Source organism: Elephantulus edwardii, unplaced genomic scaffold (assembly GCF_000299155.1).
Source record: "Elephantulus edwardii isolate Elephantulus edwardi_28Jun2011 unplaced genomic scaffold, EleEdw1.0 scaffold00145, whole genome shotgun sequence".
Taxonomy (NCBI): Eukaryota; Metazoa; Chordata; class Mammalia; order Macroscelidea; family Macroscelididae; genus Elephantulus; species Elephantulus edwardii.
Window position 1 is genome coordinate 24,021 of NW_006399895.1, and position 22,485 is coordinate 46,505.

Here is a 22,485-nt window from a genome sequence, read left to right on the forward strand (position 1 = left end):
GAGTTAAATCTTCTAGCACCACCATTTTTTAGAAGGCAACTTAGCAATGCAACACCAGGGTTTTAAATGTGTGCATTATTTTCCTCTTTAATTTCTGTTTTAGGAAATTATGATCACGTAACATCAGCACAGGGGCTCAAAGGTGAATGTTTATGCTGGCTGTTATTTCTGATGGCAAACCAAACCAAAAATAACCTAAATGTCCATCGGAGGACTAGCAAAGTGGACTTAGACCATGGTGGAATACCATGCTGTTGTAGAGTCCTCATGCCCTGATGTAAACAGAGCTCCCAGACACATAGAGGGTAAAAAGCAAGAAGCACAATAGTAAGTCTAATATGATCCTGAGCTGTCATTGTGGTCACTGTCGATAAAGAGATACATGCATGTTCGTGTATGCCATGGACTGCCGAAAAAACAAACAAATCTTTGTTAGAAAAGCAATCAATTTAGAATTGGTGTAAACATGCCATGTAATAAATGATTTCCACTTAATGGGGAAAAAAAAGAAAAGCAATCAAGGTGATTCTTAGAGACAAGGACGGTGAAACTTCATCTCACATACTTTGACCATGTTAGTAGACGGGGCTGGTCCTCAGAAAAAGACATTATGCTGGGAAAGGAAGGTGGTCTGCAAAAGAAAGACCCTCAACAAGATGAACTGACACAGTGATTTCAAAAATGGACTTGGACGAGGTGGAGATTATGAGGATGACAGAATAGGGCAAAGTTTTGATCTGTTGTTCAGGAGATCAACTCAATAGCACCTAACAATAACAAAAACATGAATTACAAATTTTAATGAGATATGTAAGAGAACAAACAGTAAATGTCTTCAGGATATGGGACTGGGGAAAAGAAGGAAGTTTTTAACTTTCCATGCATACTTCTTTGTAATTGTGACCTTGTGAACATGCCACAGTAATTATAGCAGTAGTAATAGTAATAATAAAAAACAATAGAGCCCCCGTGGTGCATTGGATTACTAGCTTAGAGGTTGAGGTTTATGGTTCAAATCTAGCCTGCATCTATCTTATCTATTCAGGAGAGCAGAAAGGCCTGGTGATCTGCTGTCACCAAGATTACAGGCAAGAAAACTCTAAAGAGCAGTTAGTTCTATTCTGTCACGTGGGGTCACTGTGAGTCAGAATCAACTCAACAAAGCGTAACAACAATAACATTCAAAGTAATCATCATATATACAGCACCTAAAATGTCCTCAAAATCATTGTCAACAACTCATTATGCTCACAACACTCTATAAGGGAGTTACTATTGTCATCATCATTTTGCAGATGTAGAATGGAAGCTCATGGGGGTTTAGAAACTTGTCTGAGGGCCAACAGTAGGCACTGGGTGAGTCTGAACTCAGACTGCCAGGCTTCCAGCTCTCAATGCATTGTGCATAATAGAAAAAAATTTTATATATATACACACATACACACACACATTATATGTATATAAATACATAAATCTATGCACTTTTAACTTTTTAACACACATACATATATACACACATTGTTGGGTGTGCCATTGAGCAGCTTGCAACTCGTAGCAACCCTATGTACAAACCCTCAACCCTGTTCTACCTCTTGCTAACTGTATTGTCTCTGACACACCTATTCCCCATTACCTCAGTGATGGAATCAATCCATCTCATCGAGGGTCTTCCTCTCCTGCGCTGTCCCTCCAGCCTCCCAAGCATGATGTCCCTCTCCTAGGACTGATCCTGCCTTGCAACATGTCCAAAGTGTGTCACATGAAGCTTCAGAATCCTTGCCTCCAAGGAGCAGCCTGGCTTCACCCTCTCCAAGGCAAACTTATTTGTTCTCCTAGCAGCCATGGTATATTCAGTGCTCTTCTTCAGCATTAAAGCTCAAAGGCATCAATTCTCCTTCTATCATCCCTAGTCTTTGTCCAGCACTCTGATGCATAGCAAGTAATGGCAAAGACCATGGTCTGTCTGTATCAGGCACACCTTAGACTCCTGACTGACATCATTGCTCCTTAGAACTTTGGAGAGGTCTCTGATAGACTTTCCCAATGCAATTCATCTTTCACACATACATATATATTTATATAGATACACAAACACACACGTGTGTGTGTGTGTGTGTGTGTGTGTGTGTGTACAGGAGCTCTGATGGCCTAGTGGCAGGAAGCTGCACTGCAATCCAGAAGGCATGCAATTTGAGGCCACCAGCTGCTCCACAGAAGAAAGATAGGCAATCTCCTCCCATGCAATTAACTGCCTCTGAAAATCCATGGAGGGTCAACTATGGGTCGGTTCCGACTAGACAGTACACAACAACAACAATATACATATATATGTATATATATTGTTGTTGTTGTCTCCATCTCAAGTGGAGCAGCTGGAAGATTAGAATAGTATCTAGGTATAGCCGTTGAATTTTTTTAAGCTACATCTTTTCATTCAGAAATTATCCAGAGACTCCTTTTTAAAGGTAACTCTGGTCCGGGAAGGGATTTGGGATTCACAGGTTCAGGGCCCAGTGTCTCGGGTCTCTCTTTCAGGTCCTGCATCACAATATGCCAAAGCAGCCTCAAGGTTCAGTGATGTCCACCCATTTTACAGATAGGGAAACAGAGGACCAGACAGGAGAAGTGACTTCTCTGAGGAATTCCAATGGCAGAACTAGGAGGAGAATTGCCAAGCAGGGGAGAGGACGGTCAGGGTCACTTGTCCAGGTGACAGAAAGGGGAGGCAAGAAGGAAACAGGAGACCACCCAAGGGCATGGAAAGGAAGGGTGCTCTGGACCACCTGCACCCACCAGGAGGCACCCCAACCTCCCCTAGGCAGCTCCAGTCCTCCCCGACCCCTCCAGGTACTCACCCTGGGTGGAGCGCTCGCTGGCCTGGGTGCGGCGCACCTGGGCAAACACTTCCTCACTAGGACACCTCATCAGGGCCAGGTAAGCATTGATGCGGATCTCAGCATCCTCCTCGGTGGATTGGTACAGGCGGAAGAGCACGGATCGCTGGCTCAGGCAGAGGACAGGCTGTCACCTGGGACCCACCCACCTATACCCAGGAGTGAGGCATCTCCTATACCCAGGCTCTACCCAGCAGGCGCCCTCACTGTCTTAACTCAACCTTCCCAATGCACAAGCTCCCCTGGTCTAGTTGTGGGTGATCATATGGAGTCCCTGGGCTTTGCAACCTCAAGTCCTCTGACCATGTCAGCCTAGACCTTTGACAATTTCAATGTGAAATAATATGTAAACAACTAGGGGCATCTGTGTCTCAATAAAGCTTTATTTACAAAGACTGACTATTGGGCCAAATGTGGTGCTTGGGACACAGTTGGCAGAATTACACACTAAAGGCTGTGGAGCACAGAACAGCATTTACAGAAATGCTTATGAGTGCTCAACTAGAGGGCAATCAGCGACAACAGAAACAATTAATGTCAGCTTAAAGACTAAGGTGTACTTGATCTAAGCCATGACATTTTCAATTGCTTCCTGCACCAAAAAGTTGGACAATAAGTATGGATGACAGAAGAATCAAAGCCTTTATTAATGGTATGTGGGAAAAGTACTAAATATCCTATAGGCTTCCAAAAGGATAAACAAATCTATCTTGGAGGAAGTGTAACCAGGGCACTCCTTAGAGGCAAAGATGGTGACGCTTTGTCTCACATACCTTGAGAATGTTATATTAAGAGGGTCCAGTCCTTAGAGAAAAGCATCAAGTTAAAGAAAGTGGAGAGTCAGAGACAGTGAAGGAGACTCTCAACAAGATTGATTCCCATAATGACTATAATAATGGACTTGAGCATATCAGAGATAGTGAGATGGCACAGGACCGAGCAAGGTTCAAAACTATTATTTATAGGATGGCTAGGAGTGTAGTCAACCTAATGGCACCTAACAACAACTACATACTAGATAGAGACAAATTCCACATCAATTAAAAAATATTCTATTCTAATTTTTCTCTAGTTCTTTACTTTCAGATAACGAGTCAATAAAAATGTCTTTGCGGGGAGCTCTGGTGGCCTAGTGGCAAGAAGCTACAACTACAATCCCAGAGGTACGTGGTTCGAATCCACCAGATGCTCTGCCGGGGAAGGAGGGGCAATCTCCTCCTGTACCAGTCAGATCTGATTTGACGGTACACGCACACAAAAAAATAAAAAAAATTTAAAAAAAAATGTCTTTGCTTGTTAAAAAATTTTGAATGGTGGTCTATACAGGAAAAAGTAGAATCTGTAAATAAAAATAAAGACTAGCATTTTTAAAATAAGGAAGAAAAAAAAGACATGCTTATGAGTGTATTCACTTGATGGCCAAGTGATTCCCCACACCTGACAAAGGCCTTGTGAGAGCAGACACCCAAACACCGTCCTTATCAGTAACTGGCCCGGGAACAGGTACGTAGTAACTGCTCAGTAAATATGTGATGAATAAATGAACAAATGAGTAAGTACATTAACAAACAGCAGTTCGAGATCCAGCCCCACTGCCCAACTCCAGCCCGGTGAAGTGACACAAAGGCGCTCACGTCTGCAGAGCAGGGGACCCTCCGGAAGGCCTGGATGGCGGCCGCCCGAACGTCAGGGACAATGCTCCTCAGGGTGGCGCAGGCGCTCAGCGCAGGGAGTAGAGCTGTGGCTGCAAGGCCAGCATTGCCAATCGCCTTCAATATGATCCGGAGCTGGAACGAGACAGCAGCAGGGCTGTGGGGCTTGGACGGAGCACCAGCATCACCAGCTCATCTCCCGGGCCAGAGACCTGGCTGTCCTCACCTGGTCATTGGCTGAGGGGTCCTGGGTGGTGCAGTGCTCACCCAGTGCTGCGTGCAGGATCCTCACAAAGGCGCTGACACCAGGTAACTGTCCACAAGGTCCCTCCAGAGACACGCAGAGGTTGTGCACCAGCGCCGAGACTCCAAGGAGGGCCCTGGGGCTAGCCTGCAGAGGCTGCAGCAGGGGCTGTGGGCAGAAAACGACCACACCAGCCCAACATGACTGACTGGTCAAGGGCCTTCATGGGCCTCCCACGTGCAGGCAGGACCTCATCATGGCCACACAGTTCCACCAGGGATGCACCCTATAAACACAGGGCTGCACAACCCAGGAGATTCTGGACGGACTGTCTGCAGTGGCCAAGGACCGAGCATTTCTGCAATGCTCAGGGCACCTTTCCACAACAGGATGGAGACGTGCGCCTCACTAACTCTGAGGTCTCATCCTGGGCCCAGGACAGGGGACATTCGGTATCATCTGAGAATGGGGTTTGTTTGCTTATTTCCTGGGAGGTTGATTGTTCCTGGCTTCTCGTTGAGTGGAGGCTGGGGAACCTGCTGTTCACATGTAGCTCCAACACGATACACACCGCATAGTCTTATTCTCACATATTCTCATTCTCTCTATCTTACAAACACACCCCCTTCCTCAAGGCCCATGTAAGCACCATGGTGCACACAGGACATGTCCACGCTGGTGCAAGCCCTACCTATACTGCATGCTCACACACCAAGATACATTGAGACTTGCACGTGCACAAATACATGCACACCGGGTCACACACGCACGTACAGGATGCTGCTCCACCCCTTAAAGTGCACAGGACAGGCCCATCAAAACAGAGAATGACCTGGCCCCAAATGTCAAGGTAGAGAAACTCTAGGCTTTAATCATCAGTTTAGGGGGGCCAGAGTAGGGTGGATGCTATAAAATGCATTCCCTCAAAAATATGTGTTAGAAAAAAAAATGTGTTAGATGTGTGTGCATGTGTGTGTCCATCTGTCTGTGCTGGTATCTTGCCTCCTATATATCCAGAAAGGGGGGCAGGGGAGGAGGATGGGAGGTGAGGAGGACAAGGGGGAGGGGAAGGGAAGGGGAGGTAAGGAGGAGAAGGGGGAGGGGAAAGAGAAGGGGGAGGAGGAGAAGGGGGAGAGGGAGAGGGGAGGGGGGAGAGAGAGGGAGAGGGAAGGGGTATGTGTGTATTATCCTTGCAACTTCAGCCAATCTAAAAGTATTCTAAGACATTGGAATATTTTTTAGACATATTCTAAAGCCTTTTTTCAGACATATTCTAAACCTTATTAGATCTCCCTCTGTCTCTGTCTCTCTCTCCATGTGTGTTTTCCTCTTTCTAGTTGTCTCTGTCTGGGGGCTCAAGTGGGACAGGGAGTTAAGCATTGGGTAGCCAACCAAAGGTCAGCTGTTTGAACCCCCCAGCCACTCCACTGGAGAAAGAGGCAGCAATCTGCTCCTACAAAGATTTCAGAAACTGAGTGGGGCAGTTGTGCTCTGTGCTGTAAGGTCACTCTGAATGGAGATCAACCTCAGGACTGTATAACACCCAGAGCAACAGCCCAGGGGCACCATCCACAGCCCTGCCCAGCCACGGGTCCTCCAGGATGAAAGCACCATGTCTAGGGAGAGATGGCACGACGGTCTGGATGGGGACAGGGCAGGGGCTCACCAGCAAGCCGAGGACCATGGCATCCGTGGGCTGCGGCAGGAAAGCAAGTGACCAGAGCCAGCCCTCCATCTCCTCGTTCTCCACCTCCCGAGCCTCCATGAGCTGACCCATCAGGCGCACGCAGGGCTCGGTGCCACAGCAGGGCAGGGCGTCCAGCAGTGGCTGCCTGAAATGCCAGCAGGGTCCTGGGCTCTCAGAGAAGCATTCCCGCATTCCAAGCCCCTTACACCATCATCTCAGTAACCTCGTGGTATCAGAGGAGAAACAGGCTCGGCTGCACCTCCGTTCACACACCTGCCTTGGCCCAGCTGGACTTTGGAGCCAGGTAGTCTAGCCTCCAGTCAAGTTCTAAGATCCCCAAGAGACAGCAGTAAACCAGTTACTGCGGAATCGAGAGACACACACAATAATCCTACATGTGACAGTGTAGAGCTGTACCCTGTAGAATTTTCAATATCCCACTTTTCAGTTGTAGATTGTCAGGCCTTCCTTTCGAGGCTCCTCGTGTGGTCTTGAACTTCCAACCTTATTGTTAACACCTAATTTGTACCAACCAGGGACTCAAGCATAAGAGTAGCTGGATTAATTCCTGTTAACTCTATCCACTGGGAAACTCAGTGGTTTGGGGGAACTCAAGTCCTCACCCACTTCTCCACTGATGTCCACTAAGGCAAATGGACCCGTAGGGGTTACAGCCCCTGCCATCAGACAGGAGACTATAACAGTCAAACTGCCTCTTTAAAAACCTAAAAGACTCTCAATCGTAAAGATGTTTTGTTTTGTTTTGAGATTGCAGAAGCCTTAAGAATCTCATAAAGCTATTCAGTTACTAATAACTTAGAAGCCAACTGTAATTGAAATAGAGAAATGATGTTCCCAAGGGAGTGGGTCCCCCCTAGAGCCCAGGACCCATAAAGTAGATAAGATCCTGCACCTTATACCCGCCACACACAACCACCATATAAACAGTCCCTGGGCCTCAGTTTGTTTATCAGTAAAGTGAGGCTATAGATGACTAGATCCGCCCCAAAGATAATCCTGTGTCCTCAGGAGACCACAAGCCACTTGATCTGTGTAACAGCTTCCCTGTTCTACTCATCTTTCTTGCAGACATTTCTTCCCTGATTCTTATCGATATGGGCACTAAGAACCAGTATCAGATGGAACAGCTCTCCTCTCACACACAAGGGGATGTGGGGAGTCAGAATCTACCCAACAGCAGCTGATTCGTGTTGTCTTTGCACAATCTTTCTTCTCTTTCCTACATTGAAGTCAACACACCTTTCTTTTCAGGTCTCATATTTTTTTAGAACCTCTGCAAAACTCAGAGGCCCAAGGTCTGCGTTTCAGGGAACTGGTGAGAAAGGAGGGTGCTGGGAAGGAGGCCTAGTCTTTCCCTGGGTTCAAAGGTCAGGGGCTCAGCCCTTGAGGGTCTCTTGACATCCCTTTGTGGTCCATGATCAGCAGCATCTGAGTAGTGGGGGGCGGGGGGGGGGGAAGGTGCCCAAGGTCTTTTGGAATGCTAATTTCAGCAAGAGGGTCCCTGAGTCTGGGAGGAAACAATGCTGGTCTTTATCCAGCCAGGCCCTTCAGCTCCTAGTCTGGGACAGGGTAGGGCACCGTGAGAACTCCAGTAATCTCCTCCTTGGCAGACACCCCAGGAGTGAAAGACAAGTCCGTGTCAGCAGGATGGAAGAAGGTAGCACTATCTGGTGTGGGCTGAACCGGGAGCTGAAGGGACGGGCTCGCCTCCTGACCTCCAGCATCCAAGCTGCAACATGCTCCTTGCAAGTGGAACCCAGTTAAGATAGCGTCACACTGTCTGGGAAAAGGGGGTGGGGGTTGTTGCTAAATTCAGTGATGAGGAGCCTTAGAAGGAGAAGACACGAGGGGAGGGGCTGTGTGGAGACAGAAGCAGTGACTCCAAGGAAACAGTGTCCCCGAGAGTCTCAGGGAGCATGGCCCCGCTGAGGGGGACCCTCCCTCCAGAGGAAACCTTGATTTCAGACTCGTAGCCTCTGGAAGTATGAGGGAAGGCCTGTTGTTTCAAGCTACCTAAGTCCCGACACTTTGACCTTTTTTTTTTTTAAGTTGCTCACTTGTTTTGTTTTTTTTCTTTCTCATTTTTCATTTTATTTGTTCTGTACTGTCAAATCGGATCTGACTGGTACAGGAGGAGATTGTCCCTCCTTCTCCAGCAGAGCATCTGGTGGATTCGAATCACTCACCTCTGGGATTGCAGTGCAGCTTCTTGCAACTAGGCCACCAGAGTTCGCCGACACTTTGATTTTCTTTTTTTTTATTTTATTTTATTATTTTTGTGTGTGTGTACCGTCAAATCAGATCTGACTGGTACAGGAGGAGATTGTCCCTCCTTCTCCAGCAGAGCATCTGGTGGATTCGAACTGTGCACCTCTGGGATCGCAGTGCAGTTTCTTACCACTAGGCCACCAGAGCTCCCCGACACTTTGATTTTCAACCCACATTGACCCCATGTGACAGACTAGAGTTGTCCCATGGAGTTTACTGGACTGTGCTCTTTATGCCCCTCCTGACAACACGCCCAAAGTGTGTGAGACAGAGTTGCACCATCCTCGCCCCTCAGGAGCAGCCTGGTTGTCCCTTCTCCACGACCTGTCTGTTCTTATTGCTGTCCATGGTGTATTTAATACTACACATAATTCCAAGGTATCCATTCAATTAGCCTCGGAGTCCTCGATTGCTGTACCACCAGGACTCCCTAGGAAATTAACACACCATCCATCCCTCAGTGCCAGGATGCCCCGCTTCCACCCCGGGACCCCCAGCTTCTTGTCTGGCCCCTCACACAGAGTGAGGCCCTTACCCGCTGTCCCGACATTTAAAGGAAGAATGTAGCCAGAGTTCCGCCAGCTCTTCCAGGGTAAGGTCCCGGAGTCCCGTCACCAGCGTCAGGAACAGTTCAGTGGCCTGGGAATCAGAGGGGCAGCGTGAGAGGCTCACAGAGGACCCCTGAGCGGAGGCAGAGAACAAAGGAGGAACTGACTTATCCATGCCCCTGCCTCCAGCGAGAAATGCTGGACCCTTCTGTTGAAGCATCTTAAGATTCAGTAAGATTTCCGTTTGTCTCTGTGGCACCCCTGTAAGGTGTACATCTTGTTAATTTAACAAGCATAGATTGGGTGCTTATGATGTGCTGAGGGGACACTGGTGGTACAGTGGTAGCATTATTGTCTTCCACACAGCAGATCCAGGTCAAATTCCCAGTCAATGCACCTTGCACACGCATTGATTTCTTCACTAACTGCCATTAAGTCAGAACCAACTCAGAGCTGACACCATCCCCTCACTGGATATCAGAGCCTGTAAATTGCAAAGGGGGAGAATGTCTTTTTCCCCTGGGGCTGCTGTGGATTCGAACCATCAGAGACGCGGCCCTTGGGTTAGCAACACAAGTCCCCCTGGGAGCTCCCTTTATGCATCTGTTAGTAGGTGGTTGCTTTGATGTTGAAGAGGCTTCAGCAAAACTTCCAGACTAGGATCAACTAGGAAGAAAGGCCTGGCGAGCTACTTCTCAAAACCAGCAGGTGAAAAATCTATAGCTTACAGCCCGTCGAGCCCATAACCAGCCACAGGGGTGACTGGGCCACAGGGTGAGGGACTGTCTCGTTCCATTGAGCACAGAGCCACCAGGGTCAGCTGACTTGACAGTAGCTGTGTGCCCAGCAAGGAGTCCTAGTAGTACTGATGGTTAACTGAAAGGTCAGTGGTTCGAGTTCGCCAGCCACTCCATGGGAGAAAGAAGAGGCAGTCTACTTCTCCTCTCTGTGGCAGTTCTACTCTCTCCTTCACGGTCACTATGAGTAAGAATCGACTCCTTGGCAATGGGCTTGGGGTTTTGGTATGTGCTGGGCACTGCCCTAAAGGTTAGGGGTCAATAGATGAGCGAATAACCATGTTACTTGCACTTCGGAGCTTTCATATTCTAACATGCTTAATGAGCCTGCATTATAGTTGAGGCCCAATTATCATAATGAGTCTTGAGCAAACATTCTTCACTAAATGACTCGATAGCCTTTTCTGATCTTTTTAATTTAAAGAAGAAAAGGTGACTGTTTGGGAGGATTACTAATTGTGGCAGCTAACAGGACCCTTAGGGTCTTGCATCTTCCCTTCTGAAGGCCTGTCATGCCTAGTCTGAGTGCCAAACACTCACAGAAGCAGCAGGACTGTTTAGAACCCGTGTCTTTGAGTTGAAGATGTTTGGTTTGGAAGACCTGCCTCCTCTCCACTTCTGGGGTCTCTTCAATCTCAGGCCCACAGGTCTTGGCCTGGACCCAAAGACCCAGGGACATCACTTGAGTCAAGATCCCCTATGTCTTGCTGGTAGCACCCTGATTCCTACTTTCTCATGGCTCAGGTCCAGCTAGGGAGCCTCAGGCCACTGATGCTGGGGACAGAGTCCCTGTGTGCACAAGGGGGTGATCAGTAAGACGGGAGCTGCTTAAACAGGCCCTCTCATTGTTCACCTGTCCTCAGATGAAGTCCCAGGGGTCAGTCCTGAGCACAGTATGTACTGTCCCCTGAACAGCACAACCAGTTCCTGTCCCAGCAAGCCCTGACTGCTCTTGGCCTCAGAGACCCTCTGCTACCCCGGTTCAGGGCAGCGATCTCAGAGACATACATTTCCACCTGACTGCCTCTCCCCTCTTCACCTGAGGTTCTCAGAGCTCCCAGTGCGCATGTGCTTTCAAAAGTCAGCAGACCTACAAGCCACCACTGAGCCTCTACTCGCTGGCTCGCTGGTACCTGACTCAGAGCCTACCTAGTGCCCTGGGGAGGGTTGTGTTTAGGCTGTAAATACTGATTCCAAGTAAGTTTCTAAAGCCAGGCTTAACAGGAGAGGTGAAGTTCAAGAGCTGCAAAGGGGACCAAGGAGGAAAGTCATCACCATCACACACAACAGCTCAATTCTTTAACTCATTGGCCTCAAGGTAGAACCAACTCATAGCTGCCCTTCTAGCAGGTTATCGGAGGATGAATCAGGTGGACAAAGACTGCCCATCTTTCTCCCACGGAGACACCAATGTATGTGAACCAGCAGCAAGGTGCCCCCTATGGGTTAACAGTGCAGCTCCCTACTACGGCCTATGTCACCAAAGCTGCCACTTAACAATGTTGTTAGGTGCCATCGAGTCATAGGCACAAACAAAAGTCCTGGCCACCTGTATAACTTTCATCCTTTCTCCAGGTTCATAGGGTTTCCAGAGGCAAGCTATTGTGGGAGTGGATGCCACTCCGGCTCCCAAGCTTGCTTTAATCGGGGAGCTCCACCACTGTCCACGATGGGTAACCATTCTCGTATTTGACACATCAGTGTCACAGGGTTCGGCTTCACAGCAACCACAAGTTACCTCTGTACGGCAAGTGGACACACCACGGCTCTACAACCTAGAATACCACTTAACAATAGCTAATCATGATGATGATAATCTCAGAGCTTCATCTCATTTAACCTTCACGACTTCCCTATGGGGAGAAGCTGTCACTGTCCACACTTGACAGAGGAGGAAGCTGACCTGCAGGGCAGCCAAGGGGAGGGCCTGTCTATACGGTGAGCAGCAGCCTCTTCAGCAGTGTCCTCCGCACACTAAGCCCACAGTCTCAGCCAGGGCCCTCCACTCAAGGGCCTGGGGGCACAGGGAAGCAGCCAGCCAGCCCTCATTTAGAGCTTGCTGCCTTTCAATTGTAGAGTTAGCAAAGAATAGTGACTACACCACCGACTGTCAAAGGGACAAATAAGTCAGTCTTGGACGAAGTGAAGCCAGAATGCTCTTTGAAAGCCGAGATGGTGAGGCTTTGTCTCACATACTTTGGGCATATTGTCAGAAAGGGACAACCTTTGGACAATGACATCATATTGGGAAAGGCAGAGGGGTCAGCCAGAGAGGGGAGAGTCTGATTACATTATGGGAATTGTAAATAAGGGGATAAAACAAAATGGGTATGGCTGGCTGGCTGGCTGGGAAACCAATTTGCCTTGGAAACTTTCACTTACACACAAAGGAAGACCCTCTTTGAGATTAATTGACACACGGACAGCTACAATAGGCGTAAGTACAGCAGAGACTACGAGGATGGTACAGGATCAAGCAGAATTTCCTTCTGTCGTTGCTATGAGTCAAAGCCAACTCGATGGCACCTAACAACAACAATGGTGTACATCCTGCCATTGTGGTGGTTTCAAGCTATTGCTGTCTCCCTATTTCTTAGGGAGAAATGTGCACTGACACATTCTATCCTCTTTCTATCCACAGATATGACATAAACAACCTCCAGTGCAAAAATGATACATCAAAAATGCAGTAACATAACTGACTGGTAATGATTTTGACACAGTATAACGTGTCAGGCTACGAATCAAAAGGTCAGTGGTTAGCATGCACCAGGGACACCCAGGGAGAAAGATGAGCAGTCTCCTCCTGGAAAGAATTTGCTGCCCAAGACATTCAACTGAGTGTTGCCGCAAGTGGGGCTCGACCTGATGACATTGGGTTCTGCGTTTGCTGTATTGCTAACATTCATTTAATTATGAGTTGTTGTTGTTGTTCTGTTGTTAGGTGTCATCAGTACAACTCATAGCAATCCTATGAGTAACATAGCTGAACCCTGTCCCATCCTCACAATATCTGACACCCTCAGGCCCATTGCTGCAGTCACGGTGTCAATCCACTTGGCTAAAGGTCTTCCTCTCCTTTGCTGTCCCTCTACCTCCCCAAGCATGATGTCCCTCTCCAAGGAATAGCCTCTCCTAACAACTTTCACAAAGCATTTGCCTCCAACGAGCACTCTGGCTGCACCTTCTCCAAAACATGTCCATTTGTTCTTTTGGCAGTTTGTGGGATGTTCCGTGCTCTCCTCCAACACAATTCAAAGGCATCAATTCTTTCTCGGTCATCCTTGTTCACTGTCCAGCTCTCAGATGCACAGCAAGAGACTGAGAAAAACCATGGCCTGAATCAGGTACACCTTAGTGTTAAAATTGGTATCATTCATTGCTCCTCAACAATTTGGAGAAGTCCCTAACCACAGACTTTTCCCAGTGCAATACACTCACTTTTAAATAATCACAGCATTTAAGAACCAGCCTTCAGTATTTCTAGAAACTCCACAATAAACTCTTTAAGATGTTGCCAGTCTGTTCCATCACATCACTGCCTACACAATTTCCTAATGTCTAGTTGTATAGTTATTGTTGTTGCTATGTACCATCGAGCCGAACAGATTTATAACTAACCCTCCAGCAGGGTTTTGTTGTAAATCACAAGGAAGGAGATTTCCCACCTTTCTCCCATGGAGCAGCTGGTGTATTCGAACTGCATGTCTTTGTCATGGCAGCACAATTCCTTACCACTAGGCCAGCAGGACTCCTCTCTAGTTTATGTAGTCAACATTAAAAAGATGCTTTTGGAGCATAATTCATTAAGTGTTATTACACTACTTGCCAGAAAAATGTCAGTGGTTCAAATCTACCATTCTCTCTGAGGAAGAAAAATGGAAAATTTCTTCCCACAAAGATTTACAGCCTCGCACTGAAAACAAGGAACTCATGAAATATTTCACAAAATGAGTGACAAATGGGACAAATAATGTACACTGCATTGAAACAGATGAGGGAGGGAACTGTTTAAAAGGGATATATTATTAGATATTATGACAGGAGTCCAGAATGAGGGTAGCATAGTGGAGTGGACTTGGGGGAAGGGATTGAATAACAAAGAATTTTTTTTTCTTTTACTTTTCAAAAAGAAAAGCAAATTGTGGGGGCAGGGAGAAAAGTGCAACAATGATTGAATGGAAGTCCAAAGTCTCTGTAAGCTTTCATTAAAAAAAAAAAAAAAATTGGACAAAGCTGGAAATGGATTCTGGGTAATTGCTGTTCCACATGGTAAATGTACCTTCTGGGTAATTGCTGTTCCACATGGTAAATGTACCTCCTGTCACTGAACTGAACAAGTGGAAATGGTTGGAATGGCTAATTTTCTATATATCACCACAATGGAAAAAATAAAAGGTTCTAAAATATAAAGTACATATTAGAAGTTAATAAAAAGTACCTGTGGCTTAAACTCCTGATTTTTGGGACACTGACTTTTTGAGCAGCTTGGAGGAGTGGACCAGGGTTGGCCTTTCCCGCTTGATCCCTCCCCTCTGACACACACTTGCCTTCTTGTCCCCTCTCGGATGCTCTCAGTCACCACAGCCTGCTGTCCCCACATCTCAGCCCCCCGCCTCTCTGGGAGAGGCCTGGCTGCAATATTTGCTCTCCATTGAGCTCTGCTTTTGTTCCCAGACTGAACAGCCAACCTCATCCGTGGCCCACCAACAGTGGTAAGGCAGACTCATTCCAAGCTGCAGACCCCTGCCTCCCTGGGTCGGTCTCCCAGGCAACTCCGACAGGCTTTCAACCCCTCTGGTGTCAAGGAGCTCACTGGTGGGCACCAATGAGCCCCTGTAAAGTAATTTCCAGGAAGGGGGTCCTCAAGCTTTCTGTGCTCCTACCACCACCCCTCATAGACCCCCCAGGGTGAATTAATCAGTTCCTTTGCATCATTTTAAATACACAGTGTGCTTCGAGGCTACTAGTTCCAGCATAGGAACTCAGGTCTAGGGAGTGGCCAGGTCAGGGCAGTAAGGTGTATTCTTTGGATCAGATATAATGAAGCAATCACAGCTCAAGTTTCTCCTTTGCAAGAGGCATCATGAACCATCCTATCATTTTAAAACTGGACACTCACCTTCACCTCCTTTCTCCTTCCACAGCCCCCTCGGGCACCCACAGTGGGGAGCCATCCTACTCAAGCCCACCAAGGCCCCGACTTGCACCGTCACATCCCACCCTGGCTCCTCCTCATATACAACCTGGTTTTACGCCTTAACATGTGGTTCTTGCCCCGACCTGTCCTATCAGAGTATCAGGAAGCGATGCTGGACTTTGAAGAGCTAGCAGGCCCCCTGCCCGGGGTCCTGAGGGGACGCTGAGTAGCCAGTACCCCTGAGCCTGGAATGTGAACTCCTCCATTGGCATGGGCCCACTGTCTGTCCACACCCTCGCTGACCTATTTCTGTCTGTGCCCGATGCAGAGTCTTCCCAAAGTTCTCGGCCCACGCAAGGAGCCAGTGGGACAGGTATTTCTTCTGTTGATGTCGTCGTCAGGTGCTTCTGAGTTAGTTTTGACTCATAACAACTCTGTGTAAAACAGAACAAAGCATGACCTGCTCCTTGGGTCGTCCTCACAGCCGTTGCTGTGTTTGGGCCCATTGTTTCTGCCACTGTGGCAATTCAGCTCATTAAAGGTCTTCCTTCTTTCCCACTGATCCTCGACTTCAACTACCATGATGTCCTTTTCCAGGGACTAGACCCCACTGATAACAGATCAAAAATACATCAGACGAAACCTCACCATTCTCACCTCTAACAATTATTCTGGCTGTACTTCTGTAACAAGACAGATTTGTTATTCTTCTGGAAGTTTGTGGCATATTCAGTATTCTTGGCCAACGCTGCAGTTCTAAAGTATCTTGTCTTTCTTCAGTGTTGCTTATTCATTACCCAGATTTTGTATGCATATCTTGTTGTTAAGGGCCATCAACTATACATTCCCTAACAACCCTTTGAAGAATAGATCTAAACCCTGTCCTATTCTCACACTTCCTGACACACTCAAGCAGCCGTCACTGTGTCAATCCACCTGGTTGAGAGTTTTCCTCGCTTTCAATGACCCTCTACCTTTCCAAGCCTGATGTCTCTTCCTCTCCAAGGAATAGCCTCTCCTAGCAACATGCACGAAGTATGTGAGATGAAGCTTCTTTGCCTCCAAGGAGCACTCTGGCTGCACCTTCTCCAAAACACATCTGTCCTCTTGGCAGTTCATGGGATGTTCGGTACTCTCCTCCCACTCCACAGCTCAAAGGCATCAGTTCTTCTTCTGTCACCCTTAGTCACTGTCCAGTTCTCTGATGCATAGCAAGTGACTGGAAAGACCATGGCCTGAATCAGATGCACCATAGTCCACAAACTGGCATCATTGCTTCTCAACAATCTGGAAAGGTCTCTTACTGCAGGTTTTCCCAGTGCAGTATGTCTCCTGATTGCCTGACTGCGGATACCAAGTGTGTTGTTTGTGGATCCAAGATAGATGCATGCATATGAGGTGTGTGAAAAATACCATGACTTGAGTCAGGCACACCATAGTTTACAAAGGGAAAGCTTTGCTTTGTAATGCTTCAAAGGGGCCCTTTTGTGTTGTTTGTTGTTGTTAGGTACAATTGAGGAGACTACAGCTCTCAGTGACCACATGAATAATAGATCTGAGCCTTGTTCTGTCCTGCACCAACCTCACCGTGTCTGGCATGTTCAAACTTACGGCTGCGGTCCTGTCCCAGTCCATCTTGAAGACTCCTCCTCTGATCTCTTACCTTTTTCAGCATAAGGTCTTTTTCTAAGAACTGGTGCCTCCTGACAATAGGTCCAAAGTATGTGAGACAAAATGTCACCATCTCTCCTCTCTAAAAAGCACCAGATGAGGGAGAAAACTAATCAAAAGGAATATAAGATTAGGTATTATCTGTATGACAACAGTCAAGAATAAGAGCGGTGTGCAACAATGAATGGAAATTGAAAGTCTCTGCAAATTTTCATTGAAATTAATAATAAAAAAGCACCTTAATGGTGCTTTCTCTGAGACAGACTTGTTTGTTCTTTTGACAGAACATGGGATATTCAGCAATCTTCACCAACTCAATTCAATGGCATCAACTCTTCTTCAGTCTCGCTTATTCACCGCCCAACTTTCTGAAGCAAATTAAAATACTGTGCTTGGATCAGGTGCACCTTAGTCTTTAAGCTGGCATCCCTTCTCTTCAGCACTTGAATGTCTTTGTTATTGTTCTATACTATCAAGTCAGAACCAACTCATAGCCGACCCTTCAGCAGGTTTTCAGAGGCTGCAAATCACATGAGAGGGCATTCTCTCTCTTCCTCAGAGCATCTGGTGGATTCAAACCACTTGCGTTGGCGTTGGTAGTCAACTTCTTACTAAATAAACACGTCTCTGGTTTAGACCTATTCGTCTTCCTCCCTCCAGCAAATATAATTCAAAAATTGAAGAAAAGGCAGTGTTTTCATGCCAGAGGGTTGAGATGAGGCAGAAGGCACAGTGAACACACCAAGTCACCGCTGATGTACCCAGCCATGCACTGAGATATGAGGGCTGGTTCCACAAATGTGTCACATACCTACAAAGATCTAGAGGGCCTCCATCCACAAAGCCTTGCTGGATCAGCATCCCCCTGTTGGACCTTGTTCGCCCTGTCTAAACTTCAGCACGAGTGTCCAGCCTGGTCCTCAAACGCACCCGCTAGGTCAAGTCTCCCGACTCTAGCCCTTGCCATGCCTGCTCTGTGCACCTGAATAGCACAAATGCTTTGTCTTCATCTAGAGGTTCTGGTGGCTTAGTCTATAGTGTGTCACACTGCTACACAAAAGCTCAGGTGTCATGGTGTTTCAAATCCACCATGCTCCTAGGCAAAAAGCTGAGCAGTCTCCTCCCTTTAAGATTTACAGTCTCATAACAGCTCAATGGCAGTGAGTTCAAACTTTTACTAACTTCAGAGATAATGGCCTGCATGCGTTCAGCAGCGTCAAAGGGGGAAAGGCCTGGCAATCTGCCTCTATGGAGATGCCAGCCCAGAGGCCCCCCGAGAGTTCTTCCCTGTGACACTTTGGGACACCCCAAGTCGGAGTCAACAACAACAGGTTGCACCCTCTTCCCAGAGCAGCTGGACCTTCCACTCCAACGTTTCCTGCTCAGGGACCCTTCTCTGATCCCGTCTCATCTGAAGTAGCCTGTCACTGGGCCACACCTCCACTCTGTGTCCCTCATCATTCCCATTGCCCCCTAAAAGGCTCATTTATCTGCTGCCGTGACTGTGAAGGCGGCTCCCCCAGGTCCGACTTTAAACTCCACAGTAGCAGGGACTATGTCTTGTCTTGTTCAGCACAGCGGCTGGTAAGTCCTTCCTCTTGCTGACCAAACAGAAGTGTTCATGGGCTTGACAATCTAGTCACTGTGGGCCTGCTGATGGGAATGCATGTTCCTGGGGATGTGGATGGTTCTGCCAGAGGGCAGAGTGGAGAGGTGGTCCCATAACAGGGCCCAAAGTGCTTCCCTTCCCAGGGGTCACGTTAAGCCTCTTCTCTCCAAGTCCCTCCTCGCAGGTGCACACAAGGCTCTCTTGTACCAAAACACAAGAGGGGCCACCATGGTCACAGTGTTTGGCCCTGGGATTCTTGAACTCCAGAAACCTCTGCCCCGAATTTATCTATAAATTTTAAGCCACAAATAGCTTGTGTCTTCTCAAAAACCAAAAGGGGTTGAGCTTAACTAGTTAAGGATGTTTACCGTGAGTTTTATGCTCTATTAAGTTGTAGCTCTATGGGATCAAATTGACAACGGCAACTCGAAAGACTAGATAGGAACCCAAGGAGGCAGTGAGTTGATGATAATGGGGCCGGGGGGATACTTAGAAAAGGAGAGTGAGAATGGTTGAATAGCTAGAAGAATGTAATCAGTGTCGCTGAATTACACAACAAGGAACCGTTGTTATGTATATGTGGTGCACCTGATCCAGACCATGGTCTTCACCATCACTTGCTATACATCAGAGAGCTGGACAATGACTAATGATGACAGAAGAATTGATGTTTTTCAGCTGTGGTGCTGGAGAAGTCTTGAACATACCATGGACTGCCAAGAAAACAAATAGGTCTGTTTTGGAGAGGGTGAAACCTACTTTCTCCTTGGAGGCTAAGACTTTGAAGCTCTTTCTGTCTCACATACTTTGGTCATGTGGACAGGAGGAACGGGTCCTTGGAGAAGGACATCAAGCTCAGAAGTGCGGGAGAAGAAGACCCCAGATGATATAGATTGACATAGTAACTGGGGTAGTGGGGGTAAGTGTGATGGAATCAGTGAGATTGGCTCAGGACAGGGCAGGCTTCAGAGCTGTTGTACATAAAAGGTCACTATGAGTCACAGGCAACTTGACAGCACAAAAAAACAAGTGCTTTAAAATAATTTGGACAGAAAGAAAGTGGGCACTGGCCAGACAACTCAGGACCATCTGACTTTCTCTGGATCCTGACCTCCAGAGCAAACCCCTCCTTAATTTACACAGCTAACAGTTCCAAGAGAGATCTGAACCACTTGTTCCTAAATTGGCCGAGGGAAATCCTTAATACTGAGATCTGAGCAGGGCTAGAGGATTCGCAAGACACTTTCAGGTCAGGCCAGGTCTAGTAGGGTAGAGCTGGTACCTAATATGTTGGCTACTCACATGAAGGCAGATAAATAAACAGTCTGTTCTTTGCTTTTGCAACTAAGCACTGTTGTTCAGTGCACAACCTGCTCAACTGTACAAGACAGTCCTAATCCAAATATCTGAGAAGAAAAACCACAAAGCATAGATCTTGGCAGGATGAAATGGGTACCTCAAGGACTCAGACCTGAAGATGACTCTTACCAAAGAAGCAACTTACCTCAAAGCTCGTAGCCGGAACCAGACACAGCTTTCTAACTGAGGCCGCTGCAGTGGCCACTGAGGACTGGGGTGATGGCTCCTCCCACTCGTACAGCAGGGTGCTTGGGGTCAGGTCTCTGTCGTCTGCATCTGAGTCAGGAAGCACTGAAAGAGGACAACCATAGCGGACAAGCCAAAGTGAGCTCGGGGCACGGAACCCATCCCGCACTTGGCCAACACATCCTTCAGTGTGTCTTAGGCATCAGTTCAGGGGGAAATGATGTGCCTCAAAGTGGGAGGTGAACACATAAGCTGAGCCTCGTTAAACAAGAGCTGGGAAGCCAGGCAAGCGATGCTACAAAAGGGTCCTCAAGCTGTTAAGTGAACTAGGCACAGGACAGAGTACAGAGAGCCTCTGTGTAAAACAGAAAGACAGTGATTTGTGAGTGATAGCCACATTCTAATGCTTTAATCCTAATCCCTCAACCTGGGTATATAAATAATCTCACTTGGGAATAGGGTTTCTTTGTTTTGAGGTACAGTGTAGTTGCTGGTATGTTTTAAACCTAATGTCATGGTTAAGTTTAAGTGCCATCAGGTCAGCTCCTACTCAGAACAGTATTGCAACGAAACAAACCTTGTCCCATCAGGTGCCATCCTAACCACCCCAGTTCCTAATCATGTTGTTGTTGCTGTTGTTATGTTCTGTGAAGCTGGAACTGACTTGTAGCTGGCCCTCCCGAGGGTTTTCAGAGGCTGGAAATCTCACAGGAGGCGAATGCCCACCCTTCTCCCGAGTTCTGACTCCCAAGGACCCATCCATACACAATGGAACAAAACTCTGTCCAATCCTGGGTCATCCTTACAATCTCTACCTAAACCCACTGGTGCCGTCACTGTGTCAATTCACTTCGTGATCTTGGGGGAGAACAGATTAAAGAGAATAAACAGGGAAGGCAGATGCCATGTGGAGACACCACCCTCACAAATGTCGGGGCTATAAGCACCTTTCCCTAGAAGTGACAAAGAACGAGCCCCCTCCCAGAGCCTGACAGTAACTTCTAGTCGCCTAAACACACCTACCTTCTGTTGTGGCAAAACTAAAAAAGGAAGACCACCCAAACAAGTTTAGCACATCTGCACATGCGCAGCTGCATCTGCAGGAGAAGTAAGGAAGAGTGGTGTTTTTTGGAGAAGGGGACTGGAGAAGGCTGGGGGTAAAGGAGGGGTGGGACTTCCTTTTGTTCTCTGACTTTTGCTACCATGAGATGTGCAGCTTTGTAAACAATGTAAATTAAATCTTAAAGCCTGTTCATTCAGCCCCGCAGCTATTTCCAAACAGTATCTGTTCATTGCAGACGCTGCCAGCGCTGCACACAGCTGTGAGGTCTCTAAAGCCCCGCCATAGGCTTTCTGACTCCCTCCTGGTCCCGATCTTGAACCTCAAGGCAGCTCAGGAAAGCACTGTGTCTACCAGATGGTGTCCAAGACAGAACAAGGATTGATGCCTTTGAATTGTGATGTTGGCTAAGAAGATGGAAGAGCAGAGACTGTCAGAAGAATAAACATCTGTCTCAGAAGAAGTGCCACCAGAGAAACACAGATGGTAAGACTCCATCTCAAGTACTTTGGGTATGTTGTCAGGAAGGACCTGTCCCTGGAGAAAGACTACGTGCATGGAGAAGTAGAGGGCCAGCGGAGGAGGAGGAGACCCTCCACCAGACGGATTGACAGTGACTGTGACCGTGGACTAAAGTGCAGCAGAGCCTGTGAGGATGGTGCAGCCTCAGGCCACCAGGAGCAGGAGGTGGTTCAATAGCACCTAACACCACAGATGTGGTCACCTTCTGGGCCTGGGTGCGCATGCTGCTGTGCCTGGGGTTCTGTACACGGCGTCAGGTGCTCACCCACCTGCCCCAAATCCTGGTGTACCTGGGACACAGTGACTCGTTCCTGTCTCAGGCCTTTCTCATCCTCCAACCTCCTCAAAGACACCCTCTTGACCCTCTCATCTCAGTCACTTGCTAGCCTGTGACCATTTCATTTCATTCCTAACATGCGCCCTTGTCTTGTCTCAGAGCACCTTGCTCACCTTTGAGCGGTTCCCCTCCACCCAGGCACCTGCAGGTAGAGCCTGGACACAAGAGCTGTGCAAGCAAATTTTGCTCTTGGCATGAACCAAAGTCCTTTTGTGAAGCCCTGCTGAGGGTCTCCAGACCAAAGGAAATTCTCCCACAAAAGCTGGGGCCAGAAGGTTCCATTCCCACTGAGGAAAACCTGGGAAGATTTAAGAGCTCTCAAAGCCAGCTGAAAGGTGCTGGAGAAGCTTCTAGAAGAAGCTGACTCTCCTGACAATGGCCATTTTCAGATAAGGTTCTAGCTTGTCCAGACAGGAATCGATGATGGAGAAGAGCACCCCCTCCTCTGGTCAGAGGGGGCTGTTGGATTGTCTGGGGATCACATCCCACC